Source organism: Hevea brasiliensis, chromosome 16, assembly GCF_030052815.1.
Source record: "Hevea brasiliensis isolate MT/VB/25A 57/8 chromosome 16, ASM3005281v1, whole genome shotgun sequence".
Taxonomy (NCBI): Eukaryota; Viridiplantae; Streptophyta; class Magnoliopsida; order Malpighiales; family Euphorbiaceae; genus Hevea; species Hevea brasiliensis.
Genome location: NC_079508.1, coordinates 62,158,239 through 62,173,820, shown reverse-complemented (window position 1 = coordinate 62,173,820; position 15,582 = coordinate 62,158,239). Strand labels below are relative to the sequence as shown.

Sequence of the window (15,582 nt, the reverse complement as noted above, 5' to 3'; positions counted from 1 at the left end):
ATTAATCTTTGATTGAAGGACTGAAAGGTGAAAGTCATTGATAGATAATCAAGGATTGGAACTTAAAATAACCTAGATTTAGAAATAAACTAGGATTTTAAGAGGAATTAATTATTGGTTACAAAATTTAATGGGTTTTAAAGTAATCAAATAACATACGAAAGTAGGTTTGGTTATTTTAGAACACACTTTGGTTTGCTTGAAAAAGATATCAAAGGAATTTAGAATCAATTTCCTTCAAACTCTATTTTTCCCTAAAATTGGAATGCCCAAGACAAATCCCAATTAATTTATGCATAAACCCCAACTCTGGAATCACTTTTACCATAATTAGACTTTCATTTAAATTACCCATTGTTAATTTAGTTTAATTGCGAACTAGAATTAGAATTTATTTGTTTGCTCCTTACCCATTTCAATTAGATTAATCAATTTACCTTGCTCATTTACATTTACCATTTATTCATTAATCATTAGCCCAAATAATCGCTTCATTCATAGTTTGGTAATCAAACAGCAAATCCTCATGGAAACGATACTTGATTCATCACTTTATTACTTGAGACGACCCGTATACTTGTGGATTAGTCACATCAAGTTTTTGGCGCCATTGCCGGGGATTTGATTTTTGTTTGATATTGAACAATTGTTTGTTTGGTTAATTTGGGTATTTTATTTTATTTTCTTTTTACCATTTTACTTTGAGAATTTGTTTATTTTATTTTTCAGGTGCTTTATTTTATGAGAAGGACAAAAAGTGAAGAAATCAATTTATTCTTTGACCCAGAAATAGAAAAGACAGGAAAAGCTTTAAGAGCAGAATCTAAGAGGAGAAAAGCTAAAATTAAAGCTCAACAACAACAAGAAAGAGCACAAGAGCAAGAGGAATTACAAGAAGAAATGGCCAACAACAACAATAACAACCGCTCTGTGAAGGATCATGCCTATCCTAACATTGGAGATTTCATGCCAAGTATCACAAGGCCAAGAGTAGAAGCTAATAATTTTGAACTGAAAGCTTGCACTCTGTCAAATGGTACAACAAGCACAATTTGGAGGAAATCCAAGTGAAAGTCCACATGTGCATCTAGCACACTTTCTTGAGATCAGTGATATGTTGAAGATAAATGGAGTTTCTGATGATGCAATTCGACTCAGATTATTTCCTTTTTCTCTGAAGGACCGAGCTAGAGAATGGTTACATTCTTTGCCACCGGGTTCTATGACAACATGGGATGAACTTTCTCAAGCATTTTTAGCTCAATATTTTCCACCAAGCAAGACAGCTAAGCTAAGAAATAAGCTGACTTCTTTCAAACCTAGAGATGATGAGAGCTTGTATGAAGCATGGGAGAGGTACAAGGATTTGCAAAGGAGATGTCCACATCATGGGATTCCTAAGTGGATGCTTGTTCAACATTTTTACAATGGAGTTTCACCAGCTATTAGAAATACAATTGATGCATCTTCTGGAGGTGATCTTATGGAGAAATATGAAGATAAAGCTTTTTCTGCTCTTGATAAAATTGCTTATAACAACTACCAATAGAGTTGTGAGAGGAATGAGATCAAGAAACCAGCTGGTATGTTTGAGCTTGATGCCATGAATATGATTAATGCTAAGTTTGATGCTTTGACAAGGAAGATGGACAAGCTAAACATGAAAGTAGATTCTTCAGCCGGAGGTTCTAGTAATTCAGTAGAAGTTGGAGCTACAAATGTCAATTGTGCAGCAGATTTTTCTGCACTTAATCAAGATTTTTCAAGTGAGCAAGTGGATTATGTGGGGAACTACAATCAAAGACCAGGTGGTAACTCATTTTCTGCAACTTATGATCCAGCATGGAGAAACCACCCAAATTTCTCTTGGGGAGGTAGACAGGGGCAAAATCAGAATTTTCAGCAACCTTCTGGATATCAACAATATCAGAATTTTCAGTAGAATAGAGGTCCTCCTCCTAGAATTTCTAAACCTCAAAATGCACCTGCTCCACCTCTACCACAACAAGCACAACCAGACAAGACAGCTAGGTTAGAAGCTATGATTGAAACTCTACTTGTGAGCCATCAAAGTCAACAAGAAATGATTTCTCAATTAGCATCTAAAGTGGATCAAATGGCAACACACAATAAGATGTTAGAGAATCAAATAGCTCAACAAGTTAGTTCTTCAAGTAACAAAGCATTTGGGAAGCTCCCTAGCCAGCCAGAAAATTCAAGGGAGCATTGCAAGGCTATTACATTAAGGAGTGAAAAAATATTGGAGAATGGAGATAAAAAGATTGAAGAGAAAATTGAAGAAGAGAAAAACAGAGAAGGAGATGAACAAACTGAAGCTGAAGTTAGAATTGGAGCTGAGAAAGAAAATTCAGTGGAAGAAAAAGGAAGTAAGGAGAGGGAAAGCAAAGAGGAAGAACCAAAATATGTTGCACCTAAAGCCTACATGCCACCTTTACCATTCCCATAAAGGTTCCAAAAAGCGAAATTGGATAAACAATTTGGGAAGTTTTTGGAGGTATTGAAGTCTTTGCATGTGACTATTCCTTTCACTGATGCTTTAGCACAAATGCCTTCATATGCTAAATTTTTGAAGGAGATTTTATCTAACAAGAAGAAATTGGAGGAATTTGAGACTGTAGCTCTTACGGAAGAAAGCAGTGCTATTTTGCAAAATAAGCTTCCACCCAAACTGAAAGATCCTGAAAGTTTTTCCATACCATGTCACATTGGGGATATCAGTATAGATAAGGCTTTATGTGATCTTGGAGCCAGTGTTAGTCTGATGCCATTGTCTATCTATGAGAAAGTGAAGATTGGAGAAATGAAGCCTACTACCATATCACTACAGTTAGCAGATAGGTCTATTAAATTTCCAATTGGGGTAATTGAGAATGTTCCTCTGAAAGTTGGAAAATTTTTTATACCAGTGGATTTTGTGGTATTGGAGATGGAGGAGGATGTACACATTCCTATTATTCTTGGTAGACCTTTCCTTGCTACTGCTGGAGCTGTGATTAATGTAAAAAATGGGAGGCTTACATTAGAAGTTGGGGAAGAGAAAGTTGAATTTAATTTGTTTCAAGCAATAAAAAAGAAAGATGATTCAAATTCATGCTTGAGAATTGATGTGATAGATGAAGAGGTCAGAGAAGTGCTTAAAAGGCAACATCCTAAAGATCCCTTTGAAGCTTGTTTGGTTCATAACATCAAAAAAGAGGACGAGATTGAAGAAGCTGCAGAATATGCTACAATTTTGGAAGGAAATCCACCTTTGCCTATGGCTGATATTGAAAAGATTGGGGACTTGAAGCAAGAAACAACTTCATCATCAAAGCTTGAAAAAAGTGGAGCACCTAAGGTAGAGTTGAAACCTCTTCCACCAAATCTCAGGTATGTTTTTCTAGGTAAAAATTCTACATATCCTATAATTGTTAGTGCTAAATTGACTGATTGTGAGGTTGAAAAATTGTTAAGAGTTCTTAGAAAGCATAGAAGGATAATTGGTTATACCATTGATGATATTAAAGGAATACATCCTTCTGTGTGCATGCATAGAATTTTGTTGGAAACTAATCATAAAGCCTCTCGAGAATCACAAAGGGGATTGAATCCAAATATGAAAGAGGTTGTGAAAAAGGAAATCTTGAAATTGCTTGATGCAGGTATCATTTACCCTGTTTCTGACAGCAATTGGTTAAGTCCAGTTCATGTTGTACCTAAGAAAGGGGGCATCACAGTAGTGAAAAATGAAAATGATGAACTAATACCTACAAGGATCAGAATCGATGGAGAATGTGTATAGACTATAGGAAATTGAATAATGCAACTAGAAAGGACCATTTTCCATTACCATTTATAGATCAAATGCTTGAGAGACTAGCTCATCATTTTTATTTTTGCTATTTGGATGGCTATTCAGGGTTCTTTCAGATCCCTATTCACCCAGATGATCAGGATAAAACTACCTTCACATGTCCTTATGGTACCTTTGCATATCGAAGGATGCCATTTGGACTATGTAATGCCCTTGCTACATTTCAAAGATGTATGATATCCATATTTTCTGACATGATTGAGGGTATTATGGAAGTGTTCATGGATGATTTTTCTGTGTATGGTAAATCTTTTGATGAATGCTTATCTAACTTGTCTAAGGTTTTGCAGAGATGTGAAGAGTTCAATTTAGTTTTGAATTGGGAAAAGTGCCATTTTATGGTACAAGAAGGAATTGTTTTGGGACATCTTGTGTCAAACAGGGGTATTGAGGTGGATAAAGCAAAGGTAGAAATTATTGAGAAAATGCCACCCCCAACATTCGTGAAGGGAGTGAGGAGTTTCTTGGGGCATGCTAGATTTTACAGGAGATTCATCAAGGATTTCTCTAAAATTTCTAAACCTCTTACCAATTTATTGAGTAAAGATGTGGAATTCCATTTTGATACTAATTGTATGAATGCTTTTTGCAGGATAAAAGAAGCTTTGATATCTGCTCCTATTATGCAGCCACTCGATTGGTCATTACCTTTTAAGTTAATGTGCGATGCTAGTGATTATGCCATTGGGGCTGTTTTGGGACAAAGGAGAGATAAGAAGGTGTATGCAATATACTATGCAAGTAGGACCTTAGATGATGCTCAAATAAATTACTCTACTACAGAGAAAGAATTTTTTACAGTGGTATTTGCAGTAGATAAATTCAGGTCCTATCTTGTGGGGTCAAAGGTAATAGTGTACATGGATCATGCAGCTATCAAGTATCTCCTTCAGAAAAAAGAGGCTAAACCTAGATTGATAAGGTGGGTGCTACTCCTTCAAGAATTTGACTTGGAAATTAAAGACAAGAAAGGAGTAGAAAATGTAGTAGCAGATCATCTGTCTAGATTGAGGCAAGAACAAGGAGATAATTTGGGAAAAGAACCCCCAATAGATGATTATTTCCCCGATGAGCAACTGTTAGTAATCATGAATGCAAAAATCCCTTGGTATGCAGATTTTGTGAACTATCTAGTGTGTGGAATCCTTCCACCTGACCTAACATGGCAGCAAAAGAAAAAATTTCTTTTTAATGTGAAGGATTATGATTGGGAAGAGCCATTTTTGTTCAAGAGATGTGGAGATGGGTTGATTAGAAGATGTTTAGCTGATGAGGAGATAGGGAATGTTATTAAAGATTGCCATTCTTCACTTTATGGGGGTAATATGAGCGTGACAAAGACTGCAGAAAAAGTTCTTCAAGCAGGGTTCTTTTGGCCACACATGTTTAAAGATGTGAGGAAGTTTGTAAATGCATGTGATAGGTGTCAAAGGATGGGTAATATCTCAAAGAGAGATGAAATGCCTCTCCAAAATATATTGGAAGTGGAACTATTTGATGTGTGGGGCATTGATTTCATGGGACCTTTTCCATCATCCTTTGGACACAAATACATTTTAGTTGGAGTAGATTATGTGAGCAAATGGGTTGAAGCTATACCATCTCCAACTAATGATATTAGAGTTGTGATTAAATTCCTTAAAAAGTTCATTTTCACAAGATTTGGAACTGCACGTGCCATTATAAGTGATGGAGGTTCTCATTTTTGCAACCATCAATTTGAAAGATTATTACAAAAATATGGAGTGAAGCATAAGGTTGCAACACCCTACCATCCGCAAACTAGTGGTCAAGTGGAGATCTCAAACAGAGAGTTGAAAAGAATTCTTGAGAAAACAGTGAATAGTTCGAGGAAAGATTGGTCACTAAAGTTAGATGATGCTCTTTGGGCCTATAGAACAGCTTTTAAAACTCCTATTGGCACTACCCCATTTAGATTGGTTTATGGGAAAGCTTGTCATTTACCTTTGGAGTTATAGTATAGAGCATATTGGGCCATAAGGACACTGAATTTTGACTTAAAAACTGCAGGAGAAAAAAGAATGCTGCAACTAAATGAACTTGAGGAACTTAGATTGGATGCTTATGAAAATGCCAAGCTTTACAAGGAAAGAACTAAGAGATGGCATGATAAGCATATTAGGAGGAAAGAATTTCAGGAAGGGGATGTTGTTCTTCTATACAACTCTAGGTTAAGGTTATTTCCCGGAAAATTAAAGTCAAGATGGTCAGGGCCCTACACTGTTATAAAGGTATATCCCTATGAAGCTGTTGAGATAGGAAATGAAACCTCAGGGACTTTCAAAGTTAATGGGCAGAGATTAAAGCATTATATTATTGGAGAACCCACACAAAAGGTTGTAGAGGTTTCATGGCTTGGTTCTCCAATCAGGGATACTTAGGTGATTTGGAGTGGAAGGTCAAGCTTAAGACCTTAAACAAGTGCTTCTTGGGAGGTAACCCAAGTGATGCATACATTTTTGCATAGTCATTTAGGTTTAATTTCATAGCCATTTTATTTGATTATTAGTCACTTTTAGCTAATTTCATTAGTAATTTAGTTAGTTTTTCATAATTGTCAATTTTGGATTAATTTGTAATTTTTACTTTGTTTTGTAGGAAAAATGGTGTTTTTGAAGGACTAAAAAGAAATTTTGCCATTGAGGAGTGATCTCTACAGCCAAAGATGTCAAAAAAAAACAAGTTTTCAAGTTGAAATATGCATTGACCAAATTGCGCATAACTTGCCGCATAAGCCATGCAGATCTGCATAAGGAGAAAAATCACTATTCCAATATCTGCCGAATTGTGCATAAGGAGAGTGCATGGCTTATGCAGATTCACGTCCCCTTATGCAATCTCACGGAATTGTGCATAACCCATGCACCTGGTCATGCAGTTTCGCAAAAGTGAACCAGAACCAGCCGAAAACTGCATAAGGGACTGCATAACTTATGCAGTCCCACAAAGGTTTCATTAATGAGCTGGCAGAAGATTCCCTCAGAAAATTCCTCCTAAAACACACCATTTTAGGGCTCCATGTCAGAAAATTTCTATAAATAGCCTTATTTCCCATTTTAGAAAGAGGGAGGAGACAACAAGGAGGAAGAGAAATAGGAGCAACTGAAGAGACACAATTATTTTCCACACCATTTCCAACCAGATTTGGATATTTCTTTCTTTTCTTACACTTTTCCTACATTTCTAGTGTTGAGCTTTTTGTTTCTTAGGTTAGATTAAAGCTTTATTTCCATTTAAACTCAAGATATCTTGTAAACATTATGGGTAGTGAGTAGTTTTACTTAGATTCGGGAGTAAGGGTTGTAATATTTGAGATAATTTGTGGATTTTGATTGGGTAATCCATATTTTGTGGTCTTAATGAGTTTTATTCATTTCTTGTGTGCTTAATGACATGCTTAGTGTAGGATCCCATTAAGTGATGTTCTTAATCCATGGTTGAGGCACCGAAAGGAGAAGGCCTTGTGATAGATAATCAAGAAATTGGACTTAATTAACTTAGATCTAGAAATAGACTAAGGATTAAGAGGATTCACAGATTAATTAAAGAACCTAATGGGTCTTAATTAACTCTAACTCCACAAAAGTAGGATTAGATTGATTAAGGCACTCTTTGTCTCACTCGAAAGGGTATTCAAAGGATTTAAGAATTAATCTCCTTAAAACCCATAAGTTCCGCAAGATTGGATAATCAATTTAAAATCCCAAAATAGCTTGAATATGAAATCCCGAACTCCGGAATCGCCTTTTTATCATTGTTAATTTCTAATTGAATTTAATTGCTTGCCATTTTAAATTTTGCCATATTTAAACTTGCTTATTTTAATTTGATGCAATTTTAGTTCAATCACTACATAGTTGAATAGATTATTAATTTTGCACATATAGACTTCATACTCAAATACCCATCAATTTATTGCTTTAATTTCAGAAATAGTTCAATTTAGTCAACTTTTTATATCAAAAATTCAATCATTAACACAACTCCTCGTAGGAACAATATCTTTTCTATATTACTTGTACGACCCGTGCACTTGCGGTTGGGCCACATCACCAAGCGTATCCTTTTATAGTTTGTTAATTTTTCATTTTATTTCATTTTCAGTTTTTACCCTCATTAAACTCAAAAGTGACATTTGTTTATCTTTTGTAGGTCATTCATGAAGATTGGGCAAATTAACACTTGTAGCAAAAAGAAAGAATTGAAAGAGAGCAAGTATAAGCAAAATTCTGCACTCTATCCAGTACCTGTGAACAGTAACACCTTTAAACTTGTACTAAATTGCTGATATTGCAATCTACTTGATAGCACATGTTTGATTTTGTGTCTTGTGTAAATTCTGTGAAATGCAACTTGAATGAGGATCAATTTTGATATTTAGGACTGATGTGAGCTTTATTGAAGTGCAAAAATAGTGTTTGTTAAGTTTTACCTTTTAGTGTATATATAATTTTGTAGTCTGATAGGAATTTACATGTTTTTGTTTGAATTGCTGTTAGTTTTTACAGTCTGCAGATTTTGGCTACTGTTCATGCTACTGTTCATGCTGCTTAAAAGGTCAATTTCTATGTCTTTTCTGCAATTTTTGAATGTTTGGAACTTGTCTCAAATGCTGCTGAAAATGTACTTTTGGTATAAGTTCAGAAAGGAGATCATTTCATTAAGTGTGCAAAAGGGTAGTCACAATTGGTGCCTCAATTGAAAAATGTTTGCATGAGCTAAATGAAAATATATAGTGTTTGATGAGTTCTAAGAGATGATGAGCTTAAATCCCTAAATTTTATGGTGTTTGTGTGTATTTGGTAATTGCTGAGGGTTATGATAGCATTCCATAGCTTTTGGACTGTTTTTGGTAAGCAAAACTATAATTTTTCCCAAAACCTGCCGAAACTTGCTGATGATGTTGCTTGTCAAGCAAAGTCTTAAGCAAATTCTGCTGAACCTTATGCTTAACTCCAAGCATGACCCATATTACCACATGTCTGCCCCACATTTTAAAAAACCCAAAAATTTCCGCCATTTTTACAAAAGCCTCGCTCAAACTCCCGATAAACCTCGCCGACTCCCTTCCCACGCCACTTTTTCTGGCAAATTCTTACGGGAAGCTGAAAGGTTTCTTTCTTTTCAATAAATGGTGAGAACTAAAATGTGGTCTACCCACAAACCCAAACCTAGGAAATCTCGATACTCTGTCCAATCGAAAATGGGTACTCTATCCTCCCTACCCATAAACCCTAACCCCAGTCCCAGTCCGCCGCTCCCTCAGTCACCACCACCACAAACGCCGCCGCTCCCTCAATCGCCGCCACCTCAATCGCCACCACCTCAATCGCCACCACCTCAGTCGCCACCACTACCCCCAGACCAAACACCAACCCTCATTCTGCCGACTCCCCTCTCGCCGCAAACTGAACCGCAAAATGAAACACCAATTCTCGACACTCATTCCCCAGAACCAATGCCTGAGCCTGCGCCTACTCAAACGAAAACCAAAGGCAAAACTCAAAAGGCTGCAGGTAGACCCAAGAAAACCCCTGTCGAAAAACGGAAATGAGTACCCTCTGTTCCTTTCGACCTGAATTCTCTACCTCAACCTTCCTCTGAACCAGTCAGCAAAAGGACTAGGTCTTCCTCGCAAATTCCAGCACCAGCGGTCCAAACACCTATGTCTCAGTCACCCTTGAACTCTCCAGCAGCACCTGCGTCATCTGCTAATGACATAGAGGAGGTAATCTCTCCATTACCTTGGGCTTTTAAGGATATGGATATGAAAAATCCCTATGAGAAATTAGTTTCTAAACCTATTTTGGCAAACAAATATATGGATGAGCAGATTTTAAAAGAATTAGGCATTTATGATTCTGTATTTGCCTATTTGGATGCTATCAGCTGGACTAATTTTGCTAAGATTAGGGAACCAGTGTACAAGGATTTGACCCTGGAATTTTTGAGTTCCTTAAGGCTGAATTTCAAACCAACAGTGCCTGAGCATAAAGATGTAATATATTTTCGATGTGCTGGAATTGATAGGGAGTTAGACATGGATGCTATGAATGCAATTTTTGGTTTTCAGGATTCGGGGTATAAAAATATTGAGTGGCAGCAAACTGTTTATGACCCTGTTCAATTCTAGAAAGATATTGCACCTTTTGGGGGTTATTATCGACAGAGGACTGCAAAAGCCTCTAGGATAGTCGATCATGTGTTGAAATACCTCCATAGGTTCATTTCTTACACTGTTTTAGGAAGGGGACACAGTAACAGTATTGTGGGAGCTGGAGACTTATTTTTCTTGTGGTGCATGAAGGAAAGAAAACAAGTAAGCACAGCCCATTTCATAGCTACTCATTGGCACCAAATTGTCACGAAGCATACTAAAGGTAGTATAGTTTTTGGGGGGTATATAACTGCTATAGCAAACTCATTTAGCTTTGATGTTAGTCTATATAAGTTGCTGCCAGTTTCTGGTGAATCATATATAGACAGCACAATGTTACTGCACATGGATGTTTGTGAGAAAGTAGGCCATACCTATACTCTGTTACAGCAGCATCCTGAAGCCACTGGTACAGCAGACCCCACTACCTTTGCACCAGCAGAACCCCAACCAACCACTACCCCACAGTTTTCAGCAGACATTTTGTCCCTCTTAAGATCCTTGGAATCTAGGATAGCAAGTTTCACTGTCCAACCATCTGTTCCCTCACCTGACACCACAGAAATTCTTGCTACCTTGAAGAGCTTAGAAGTCAAAATTGATACCATGGGTCAGCAGCAAGTTAACCAAAAGAAGAAGCTCGAAAAGAAACTTAAAAAGAGATTTTTATCTCTTAAAAAGAAACAAAAGCAGCATCAACTTCAAATGTTGGAACTTTACAACAAACTGGCCCAATATTACAATAATTTATATCATTGGGGCCAAGACATGTTTCAAGAAATGAAAGACCTCACAAAAAATTTGGAAACTGCTTCTGAAGCTTCGAATCACAATGAACCTACTGCAGAACCTGAAGCAGACCCTAGTGCAGCAGCAAAGCCTTGACCGCAGAACTTGATCAGTAGCAACAGTTTTAATTTATGTTTTAGGTTTATTTTGTAATCTGTTTATTTTAATTTTCAAACTTTAGTAATAGTTGTAATACTTTGGTAATTAGTTTTTGTGATTATACTTGCACTTCTTTCCTTTAGTTTACTTTATTTTATTTTATTTTCTGCTATGGACATAGTTACTATGTGAATACTTTTTGGTTTAATTTTAGATTTAACTGTTAGATTTTATTTCTTTACACTGTTTCATTTTCTTGCACATTATTTTTGCACTTTATCTTTTTCTTCAATCCTAATTTTGTTGACATTGATGAGTTGCACAATTTTCTTTGAGCCGCATATATTTCACATCATTTGGAGGTAACAGCTTACCCTTTTACTATTTATGCTTATGGTATGTTGCCAATGCTTATGCTTTCGCTTTACCCTACGCAACAGGTTAAGCAACATCTTCAGTAGTGTAAATTCATACATTTGGGATACTTTTTCACATTTTTCTCTCTAAGCCTTCATTGTTAATATCATTTTGAGCTAATTTTGGAATTCTTGAGCTTATATTGATTTAATCCCCAATTGTATAAATTTCATTAATTAAGTAATTCACAATATTTTGCCCATCTTTGCATTCATTTTAAACATTGAGGACAATGTTTCATTTGAGTTTGGAGGTGAGGACAAAATTTTTGCAAAAATTTTTCAAATTTTCATTCATTCATCCATATATAGATAATTCATACACTTATATATAAACCTCACACATGTCTATACCCATATACATACATTTGCATATAGTTTTCATATAGATTACACTTAGTTTTAATTCGATTTATGCATTCATTTTAGGATCATGCATATCATAAAAATAATTTTTTTTTTTTTTTACCTTGTCCTTAGAGGATTGAGAATTACTTTGAAGAGCAATTAAGCTTACTTTTAGAAGGGTTTGATGGATTGAAAGTTCTAGATAGGTGCAAAGTTATTAGATTTTGGCTTTAGTTTATATCTTCTTAGCCAAGGGCCACCCAATCAATTGCATTGATTTTGAGTGCCTAGAGAAAACTCTAAGGTAAGAAGTAGCTAATTGATGTCTCACCAATCCTAGAACAATCTTCCTAAACCTTTCAAGGCGAAATCATAGCATGCACTTGAAAAAGAAATGATCTAGGCATTCTTTGAATTTTAAATCTATATTTTAGCCTTAGCCAACCTCACTTCAAAATTTCCCTTTGGAACCAATTTGAGCCTATATTTATCCCTCTTATTCCTTTGGAACCCACATTACTACCTAGCCATAAACCCAAACACTTACCTACCCTCCATGAGAATAATCCTTTGAGTGATAGATACACATAAAAAAAATAGATAGAAAAAATATATATATATATATGACAATTAGTTGGGAGAAGTGATTAAAATAAAAAAAAAGCTAGCAAATTCAATTATGGTATGTAAAGTAATTCATCACTCAAGTACACAAAGAAATGAGTTTGGGGGTGAATTGAAAGGGACAATTGTAATTCAAATTCAATATTATTTATGTAGTCCCTCTAAAAGCTTCAAAATTATATGCTAGCATTGGTGAATAGTTGTAAAGTTCCTTCTCCCAATTGATTCAAAAATAAAAAAATAAATAAATAAAAATAAATAAATAATAATTTGTGTGTCTTGATCTTTTAATAATTTGATTATTCTCATATTTTGTTACCCTTATCCCTTTCTTGTTAGCCACATTATCACCCCTTAGCCCCACTACAACCCTTGAAAGTCCTTTTGATCTTTTGATGGTGTTTTGCTACATTAGTGGAGATTGGAATAGGAGAATTGCCTATGGGATTAGGATATCATTAATCCATTCATTTACTTCCATTATTATTTGAGACACTTTAGTTTATGGATTACCCTATAGTCTATTTAGGCACGATTATTCCTTGTGATTGATTGGTTTGGGCTTGATGATATGGATAGTTGACCCAAGGCTAAGCGGTGATAACTTTGGTAAGGATTGAATTCTTTGCATCTTGAAAGTGGGTATATGGTTTGTTGGTGGCTAAAAGTAAGTTTGAGAGTTTGGATAAGTAATTTTCATAAATTTAAGGTAAGGTACCCCAAATTACATTAATTGTTTTAATTTTCTTGAGGACGAGCAAAGGTTTGAGTTTGGAGGAATTTGTTACACTCATTTCATATAGGCATTTTAGGGTAGTTTTGCATCCATTTTGTCCTCATATGTTAGTGTATTTTATGTTTTTAGCTTTATTTTATCTTATTTATTAACTTTAGATACTTTATATTTGATTTTTGTAATTTTTGTTGTTTTTGATAGGATTTTGTGGCAAATCGAAGATCAATGAGTGCAATAGGAAGTGATTTGAAGAGATTTGGAGTTCTTTAAGCATGGAGGAAAGTTGAAGAAATCAAGCCTTGAAAGAGCAAACCAGCCAAAATTTGCTTGAAGCTTTGCTTAAGATCATGCTTAGGGTAAAGCGGCAGTGCTTAAGGAGCAGCACAAGTCAAGTAGGAGCAGAAAAGTCCATTTTACTCTAAGTCTGCCGAGATTTCTTTGAAGGTCCGCAACCTTAAGCGAGCGGTCGACCAGCTGAAATTTGCTAAGCAGCTGCTTAGGGTTAAACCGAACCCTAAGCAGACTGCCCAGAACGTGAAAGATGCTGCTGACTTGGATAATTTTACACCTCATTTCCTATCCACTCCTTGGCTCTTATTTACTTTTAGGGCAACTTTTTGGGACGATATAAATTCATCATTTCCTTATTTTTGCCACAAGAGGAAAGGGAAGAAAAACAAAAAGGAAAGAAAATTTAATAAAAAGAGAGAGAGGAGACGTCATTTTCTCTTGGGGAGGAGCTGCTATACCAGTTTTGGAGCTTCAGAAACCAGAGACTTTGGTTCTTCCACCTGGGTTTTTCTATTTTAGTCCTTTTATCATGTTTTTCTTTACTTCTCCATCATCCTTTCTTGTAAATACCATCATGAGTGAGTAATCTCTTTAGATTTCAGAGTTGGAAAAACATGTTTTAAATTAATTTGTGGATTTGGACTGGGTATTTCCTTATTTTACATAAATATAAGTTTTGATTCCTTCCTTGTGTGCTTGATTTACTTGCCTAATGTTGGTACCCATTGGGTATTGTATTAATCTTTGATTGAAGGACCAAAAGGTGAAAGTCATTGATAGATAATCAAGGATTGGAACTTAAAATAACCTAGATTTAGAAATAAACTAGGATTTTAAGAGGAATTAATCATTGGTTACAAAACTTAATGGGTTTTAAAGTAATCAAATAACATACGAAAGTAGGTTTGGTTATTTTAGAACACACTTTGGTTTGCTTGAAAAAGATATCAAAGGAATTTAGAATCAATTTCCTTCAAACTCTATTTTTCCCTAAAATTGGAATGCCCAAGACAAATCCCAATTAATTTATGCATAAACCCCAACTCTGGAATCACTTTTACCATAATTAGACTTTCATTTAAATTATCCATTGTTAATTTAGTTTAATTGCGAACTAGAATTAGAATTTATTTGTTTGCTCCTTACCCATTTCAATTAGATTAATCAATTTACCTTGCTCATTTACATTTACCATTTATTCATTAATCATTAGCCCAAATAATCGCTTCATTCATAGTTTGGTAATCAAACAGCAAATCCTCGTGGGAACGATACTTGATTCATCACTTTATTACTTGAGACGACCCGTATACTTGCGGATTAGTCACATCATTAATATAATTATCATGTTAGACCTGTAAACTTATAAATGCACGTATGGTTGGATTGGATGAGGGAGCCGAGCTTCCATTTATTTTTATGACATTTGATTATATGGAGGGTGAGCTGAGCTCCCCAGTTTATTATATATTGTGTTTACAGGTCGGGCGAGTCAAAAACTCCCCGTTAAATGGTCCATTTTATGGGCGGACTCTGTTCGGTTGAATTCTTGAAATTGGGCCCAAATGGGCCTTAGAGTTGGATTGAGGAATAGTTAGGCTTACTACGGGCCTCGGGGGTTTTAGGCTAGCCCAAGTCCTAGTGCCGGTCCAGCCCATAGGTTGGGTCGTGATAAGAAACTTGATTTGCAGAAGCACCAAAGTTTTTAAACTTATAACCAAGGGGAAAACCATGCTTTTTGTAGCATGTATCTACTGTATGCCTCTGCTTACCACAATAAGTGCACACTTTTACACTTTCAAAATTTCTGTTAAACTGAGCATTAAATTGTGGTTGCCATCTGTCAACGCCTTTTCCTGTTTGAAAATTAGAAAAATTTTCTTTCACTTTGGTATTAACTAACACCTTTGCACTCATTATCTCATCACCATCTATCTGCCTCTCCTATTGAACTACTAGAGAAAAAAAAACTTTATTAATTGATGGCAAAGGATTCATCAACATAATCTGTGATCTAACACTAGCAAATATTTCATTCAGACCTTTTAGGAACCGAATCACATTGTCATTCTTTTGATAATCCTCAAATGTATTAATAGCACCACAAACTAATAGATTAGGCCAAGAACAACTAGGAATTGGCCTGAAATTCAACAATTCATCCCATAAAATCTTGAGTCCGATAAAATATTCAGTTACAGATAAATCATCTTGTTTAAACACATAG

The 15,582-nt window shown here is 35.6% G+C and overlaps 1 non-coding gene across 1 annotated transcript; it reads right to left on the bottom strand.

Moving 5' to 3' along the window:
* Positions 1-1,288: 1,288 nt before the first annotated feature.
* On the bottom strand, positions 1,289-1,395 carry LOC131175054 (small nucleolar RNA R71). Its single transcript, XR_009145214.1, has one exon. It is a non-coding gene; the product is annotated as a small nucleolar RNA R71 (small nucleolar RNA).
* Between the last annotated feature and the right edge of the window lie 14,187 nt (positions 1,396-15,582).